The following is a 7,619-nucleotide window of genomic DNA, read 5'->3' as shown; positions in this document are numbered from 1 at the left end:
CACTGGTTTTGAAAAGATGCCAAGAGACCAACCTGGTTTTAAACTGGAAAAAATGTCACTTTATGGTGACTGAAGGGATTGTCCTTGGGCATAAAATTTCAAACATGGGAATAGAGGTGGATCAAGCTAAAATAGAGGTAATTGAAAAATTACCACCACCTGCCAATGTTAAGGCAATCAGAAACTTTCTGGGGCATGCAGGATTCTATAGGAGGTTTATAAAGGATTTTTCAAAAATTGCAAAACCTCTAAGCAACCTGCTAGCTACTGACACACCATTTTTGTTTGACACAGAGTGCCTACAGGCGTTTGAAATTCTGAAAGCTAAGCTGGTCACAGCACTAGTTATCTCTGCACCAGACTGGACATTACTATTCGAATTAATGTGTGATGCCAGTGATCACGCCATTGGTGCAGTACTAGGGCAGAGGCATGACAAACTTCTGCATGTCATTTATTATGCTAGCCGTATTTTAAATGATGCCCAGAAAAATTACACAACCATAGAAAAGAAATTGCTTGCAATGGTCTATGCCATTGACAAGTTTAGATCATACTTAGTAGGATCAAAAGTGATTGTGTACACTGACCATGCTGCTCTTAAATATCTACTTACAAAGCAGGATTCAAAACCCAGGCTTATAAGATGGGTGTTGCTTCTGCAAGAGTTTTTAATATAGAAATAAGAGACAGAAAAGGGACAGAAAACCAAGTGGCTGATCATCTGTCCCGAATAGAGCCAGTAGAAAGGGGCGCCCTCTCCCTCTATTGAGATCTCTGAAACCTTTCCGAATGAGCATTTGTTCGCCATTCAGAAAACACCATGGTTTGCAGACATTGCGAACTATAAAGCTGCAAGGTTCATACCCAAGGCGTACAGCAGGCAACAAAAGAAAAAATTAATTTCTGATGCAAAGTACTACTTGTGGGATGAACCCTATCTCTTTAAGAGATGTGCAGATGGAATAATCCGTAGGTGTGTGCCTAGAGAAGAAGCACAGAGCATCTTATGGCATTGCCATGGGTCACAATATAGAGGTCATTTCGGAGGTGAGCGAACAGCCACCAAGGTCCTCCAATGTGGTTTCTACTGGCCTACACTCTACAGAGAATCCCGAGAGTTTGTACGTAACTGTGACAGTTGCCAGAGAGCTGGTAATTTGCCTCATAGTTACGCCATGCCTCAACAAGGAATCTTGGAGATTGAGTTGTTTGATGTATGGGAAATTGATTTCATGGGGCCTTTCCCACCATCATACTCAAACACTTATATTCTGGTGACAGTTGACTATGTATCAAAATGGGTAGAGGCCATTGCCACACCCACCAATGATACTAAAACAGTGCTGAAGTTCCTCCAGAAACATATATTCAGCAGGTTTAGTGTCCCTAGGGTACTAATCAGTGATGGGGGCACTCACTTCTACAACAAACAGCTTTACTCTGCCATGGTCCGGTATGGGATTCGCCACAAGGTGGCGACTCCATATCATCTACAGACAAATGGGCAAGCTGAAGTTTCTAACAGAGAACTGAAAAGAATCCTGGAATGGACTGTAAGTACCCGTAGAAAGGATTGGGCATGAAGCTTGGATGATGCTCTGTGGGCTTACAGAACAGCATTCAAGACTCCTATAGGGACCTCTTCGTACCAACTTATGTATGGTAAGGCTTGTCACCTACCCGTGGAACTGGAACATAAGGCCTACTGGGCAACCAGATTCCTAAACTTTGATGCCAAATTAGCTGGAAAAAAAAGATTGCTCCAGCTAAATGAGCTAGAGGAATTCAGATTCACTGCTTTCGAAAATGCCAAGCTTTATAAAGAGAAATCTAAAAGGTGGCATGACAGAAAGCTGTCATCTAGAATCTTTGAACCAGGACAAAAGGTTCTGTTGTTTAACTCTAGGCTCAGGCTATTCCTAGAGAAACTGAAATCCCGGTGAAGGGGACCATATATGATTACAAGTGTATCACCATATGGTTATGTGGAGCTTCAAGACATTGATTCTGATAAGAAGTTCATTGTTAATGGACAGAGAATCAAGCACTATCTTTAAGGCAATGTTGAGTAAGAATGCTCAAGGCTGAAGCTAGATTAAATGCTCAACAAGGTCCAGCTAAAGACAATAAAGAAGCGCTTGCTAGGAGGCAACCCAGCCATTGGGAAGACTTTTTCTGTTATTTTGCCCTATTCTTGATTTTATTTGTTTATATAAAGTTCATTGCTACTAAGGTAAAGAGTCAATTGTATAAGTTCACAGGGTTACAGAAGGATTCAGCACACAAAACAGAGAAAGAGAGCTCATTGGCAAGAAAACGCCAGTAAAAGTCTGTTTTGGGCATTCAACGCCCAAAAGAAGCATCCACTGGGCGTTGAACGCCAGTAAGGATAGCTATCTGGGCGTTAAACGCCAGCAAGAAGCATCTTCTGGGCGTTGAACGCCAGAAAGAAGCTCCTTCTGGGCGTTTAACGCCAGATTTACAGCGTCTTGGGCATTCAGAAAAATGCCCAGTGACAAAGGAGTTCCTGGCGTTCAATGCTAGAAAGAAGCAACAGCTGGGCGTTGAACGCCCAGGAGAAGCAGCAATTGGGCGTTAAACGCCCAAAACAAGCAGCGTTTGGGCGTTTAACGCCAGGATGGTGGGGAGGAGGTATATTCGTTTTTACTTCATATTTTCCATTTTAATTTTAATTTTCATGTTTCAATTCATGATTTCTTGCATAAACATGTTACAAACCCTGATTTCTAAAATCCCTAATTTCTAAAAACCCTACTTTAAAAATATCAAATGTATCTTCATCCATAAACACAAATTCTTTTTCAATCCAATCCAACTCTTTTTCAAAATTTCCAAAAACAAATCTATCTCTTTTCCTTCTAAAATCCTTTCAACTCATCAATATCTTTTTCAAATCTCCACATTATCTTTTTCAAAATCAAAATTTATCTTTTTCAAATATCTTTCATATCTTTTCAATTTTAAATCACATCTTTTCATATCATACTTATTTTTTTTATAAATCATATCTTCTATCTTATCTTTTTCTTAAATTTTCGAAAACCCACCCCCTCCCTTTTAAATCCACATTCGGTCTCCCTCCTCTCATCCACCATTCGACACTAGCTCTCCTTCTATCCCTCTCCTTTCTTTTCTTTTGCTTGAGGACAAGCAAACCTCTAAGTTTGGTATGTTTATCCATGATCACTAAATTATACCTACTAAGATCATGGCTCCTAAAGGAAAACAAACCACTCCAAGAGGCAAGAAAGAGAGTATTCCAAAACCACTTTGGAATCAAGGGAAGTTCTTAACCAAAGAACATTCAGACCATTACTACAAAATAATGGGTCTAAGATCAGTGATCCCGGAAGTCAAGTTCGATCTGAAGGAAGATGAATATCCGGAGATCCAAGAGCAGATTCGAAACAGGAACTGGGAAGTCCTAGCTAATCCTGAAACAAAAGGGGGAAGGAATATGGTTCAGGAGTTCTACGCTAATCTGTGGCAAACAGACAGGCAGAGAATATCTGGAACTGCCCTCTATGACTATCGGACTATGGTCAGAGGAAAGATTGTTCACATCCACCCTGACAAAATCAGGGAGATCTTTAAGCTACCTCAGCTGAAAGATGACCAGACTCCTTCAATAGGAGAATGATGAGAACATACAAGGGCCTGGATAAGATTCTAGAGGATATATGCATCCCTGGAGCCAGGTGGACCACCAGCAGCAAGGGTGTCCCAAATCAACTCAAGAGAGAAGATCTCAAACCAGTCGCCAGAGGATGGTTGGACTTCATTGGGCGTTCTATATTGCCCACTAGCAACCGTTCTGAAGTCACCGTCAAAAGAGCAGTGATGATCCATTGCATTATGTTGGGAAAAGAAGTGGAAGTTCATCAACTGATTCCATCTGAATTTTACATACTTGCAAACAAGAACTCCAAAGATGCCAGGTTGGCTTATCCAAGCCTAATCTCTATGCTCTGCAAAGATACTGGAGTAAGGATGGGAATAACGGAGTACATCTCAGTGGAGCAACCAATCACTAAAACCACGATGGAAAAATAACAAATGCAGGATGACCCCATTAAGAGGAGGGCGCAAGAATTCCTCCCGGAAGTCTCTCAATTTGAATATTGGGAAGAGCTTGAAGCATCTGTCACTAAGTTGCAAGAATCTATGGACCAAATAAAGGAAGAACAGCAAAATCAAAACAGTATGCTCTGCAAACTGCTCAGGGAACAAGAAGAGAAAAGGTGTGACTTAAAGGAACTGAAGCGTCAAAAGTTATCTCTTGAAGGACCAAGCACTCCACAGACTAGAGGAACATCCACATCCCAAACTCAAGGTTGTTGAGCTCTAATCTTAACCTTAACTCTGTGATAATTATTCTTATTTGAGTTTTACCTTAGAAGTTATAGTAGTAATTAGTAGTTATTTTATCTCCAATTAAGCTATAATTTATTTTTCTCATCATCATTAAACATGAATAAAATAGAAGATTTTCTTTAGAATAAGGAGGCAATATTTTTCGAATTTTTAATAAAACAAATTCTAATTGTTTATATGTGGTGGCAATGCTTTCTTTCTTCTGAATGAATGCCTGAACAGAGCATATGTCTTTGGAATTTGATTTTCTTGAATGTTAAATATGTTGGCTCTTGAAAGAATAATGAACATGAGACATGTTATTGATAATCTGAAAAATCATAAAAATGATTCTTGAAGCAAGAAAAAGCAGTGAATACAAAGCTTGCAAAAAAAAAAAAGCAAGCAGAAAAAGCCAATAGCCCTTAAAACCAAAAGGCAAGGGTAGTAAAAAGGATCCAAGGCTTTGAGCATCAGTGGATAGGAGGGCCTAAGGGAATCAAATCCTGGTCTAAGCGGCTAAACCAAGCTGTCCCTAACCATGTGCTTGTGGCGTGAAGGTGTCAAGTGAAAACTTGAGACTGAGCGGTTAAAGTCAAGGTTCAAAGTAAAAAGAAGAGTGTGCTTAAGAACCCTGGACACCTCTAATTGGGGACTTTAGCAAAGCTGAGTCACAATCTGAAAAGGTTCACCCAATTTTGTGTCTGTGGCATTTATGTATCCGGTGGTAATACTGGAAAACAAAGTGCTTAGGGCCACGGCCAAGACTCATAAAAGTAGCTGTGTTCAAGAATCAACATACTAAACTAGGAGAATCAATAACACTATCTGAATTCTAAGTTCCTATAGATGCCAATCATTCTGAGCTTCAATGGATAAAGCGAGATGCCAAAACTGTTCGGAAGCAAAAAGCTACTAGTCCCGCTCATTTAATTAGAATCTGAGCTTCACTCAAAAACTCTGAGATATTATTGCTTCGTGACTTATTTGTATTCTATTTTATTTGTCTAGTTGCTTGGGGACAAGCAACAGTTTAAGTTTGGTGTTATGATGAGCGGATATTTTATACGCTTTTTGGGGTTAATTTCATGTAGTTTTTAGGATATTTTAGTTAAGTTTTTAGTATATTTTCATTAGTTTCTAGGAAAAATTCATATTTTTGGACATTACTATGAGTTTGTGTACTTTTCTATAATTTCAGGTATTTTTTGGTTGAAATTGAGGGAGCTGAGCAAAAATCTGATTCGGGCTGAAAAAGGATTCCTGATGCTGTTGGATTCTGACCTCTCTGCACTCGGAATGGATTTTCTGGAGCTACAGGAGTCCAATTGGCACGCTTCTAATTGCGTTGGAAAGTAGACATCTAGGGCTTTCCAGAAATATATAATAGTTCATACTTTGCTCAAGGATAGATGACGTAAACTGGCGTTCAACGCCAGTTCCATGTTGTAGTCTGGCGTCCAGCACCATAAACAGGTTACAAGTTGGAGTTCAACGCCAGAAACAGGTTACAACCTGGCGTTGAATGCCCAAAACAGCCCAGGCATGTGAGAAGCTTTAGTCTCAGCCCCAACACACACCATGTGGGCCCCAGAAGTGGATTTCTGCACTATCTATCATAGTTTACTCATTTTCTGTAAACCTAGGTTACTAGTTTAGTATTTAAACAACTTTTAGATATTTATTTTGTATCTCATGACATTTTTAGATCTGAACTTTGTACTCTTTGACGGCATGAGTCTCTAAACTCCATTGTTGGGGGTGAGAAGCTCTACTGTGTTTCGATGAATTAATGCAATTACTTCTGTTTTCTATTCAAACACGCTTGTTCCTATCTAAGATATTCATCCGTGCTTCATTATGATGAATGTGATGATCCGTGACACTCATCACCATTCTCAACCTATGAACGTGTGCTTGACAATCACTTCTATTCCACATTAGATTGAATGAGTATCTCTTAGATTCCTCAATCAGAATCTCCGTGGTATAAGCTAGAATCTATTGGCGGCATCCTTGAGAATCCGGAAAGTCTAAACCTTGTCTGTGGTGTTCCGAGTAGGATTCTGGGATTCGATGACTGTGACGAGCTTCAAACTCACGAGTGCTGGGCGTAGTGACAGACGCAAAAGGATAGTAAATCTTATTCCGGTATGATCGAGAACCTACAGATGATTAGCCGTGCGGTGACAGCGCACCTGGACCATTTTCACTGAGAGGAAGGATGGTAGCCATTGACAACGGTGATCCACCAACACACAGCTTGCCATAGGAGGGACGTGCGTGCGTGAAGAAGAAGACAGGGAGAAAGCAGAGATTCAAAAGATAAAGCATCTCCAAAACTCCAACATATTCTCTATTACTGCATAACAAGTATTTATTTCATGCTCTTTTATTCCTCGCAATTCAATTTGATAAGTGAATTGTTTTCCTGACTAAGAGCTACAAGGTAACCATAGATTGCTTCAAGCCAACAATCTCCATGGGATTCGACCCTTACTCACGTAAGGTTTTACTTGGACGACCCAGTGCACTTGCTGGTTAGTTGTGCGAATTTGTGAAAAATAGTAATATTGACATTGACATGTAACAAATTCGTGCACCAAGTTTTTGGTGCCGTTGCCGGGGATGGTTCGAGTTTGGACAACTGACGGTTTATTTTGTTGCTTAGATTAGGAAAAAAATTTTTTCTTTTAAAATTTTCGAAATTTGTGTTCTTTGTTCTTCCTTCATCTTCAAGTTGTTCTTGTTTATTTTTCTTGTTTTTCGTGTGCCTTTTCAAAATATTAGTTTTCAAAAAAAAAAATTTACTATTCTTAGTTATTAAAAATACTTCTTCAAAACAAGTGTTACATTTACTGCCCAATTGGCTAGAGCGTTGGTCTATGTTCTTGGTAATTGGGTATCTTCTTTTTAAAAGTCTTCTTTTCAAAAATAATTTTTCTATTAAATCTTGTGCCAAACTTTAAGTTTGGTGTTTTCTTGTTGATTTTTCTTTGGTTTTCAAAAATTTTATTTTGGTTTTCTAAAAATTTTAAATATGGTGTTCTACCTTCATGTTCTTGTTGTTCTTGTGATTCTTCAAAGTGTTCTTGAGTCTTCCTTGTGTTTTGATCTTAAAATTTTTAAGTTTGGTGTTCCTTGGTGTTTTCTCTCTAAAATTTTCGAAAACAAGGAGCATTAGATCTAAAAATTTTAAGTTGTGTGTCTTTTGTGTGTTTTTCTCTTTCATCATAAAATTC

The sequence above is a fragment of the Arachis hypogaea genome, chromosome 16, assembly GCF_003086295.3.
Source record: "Arachis hypogaea cultivar Tifrunner chromosome 16, arahy.Tifrunner.gnm2.J5K5, whole genome shotgun sequence".
NCBI lineage: Eukaryota > Viridiplantae > Streptophyta > Magnoliopsida > Fabales > Fabaceae > Arachis > Arachis hypogaea.
This window is presented reverse-complemented; position numbering follows the sequence as displayed.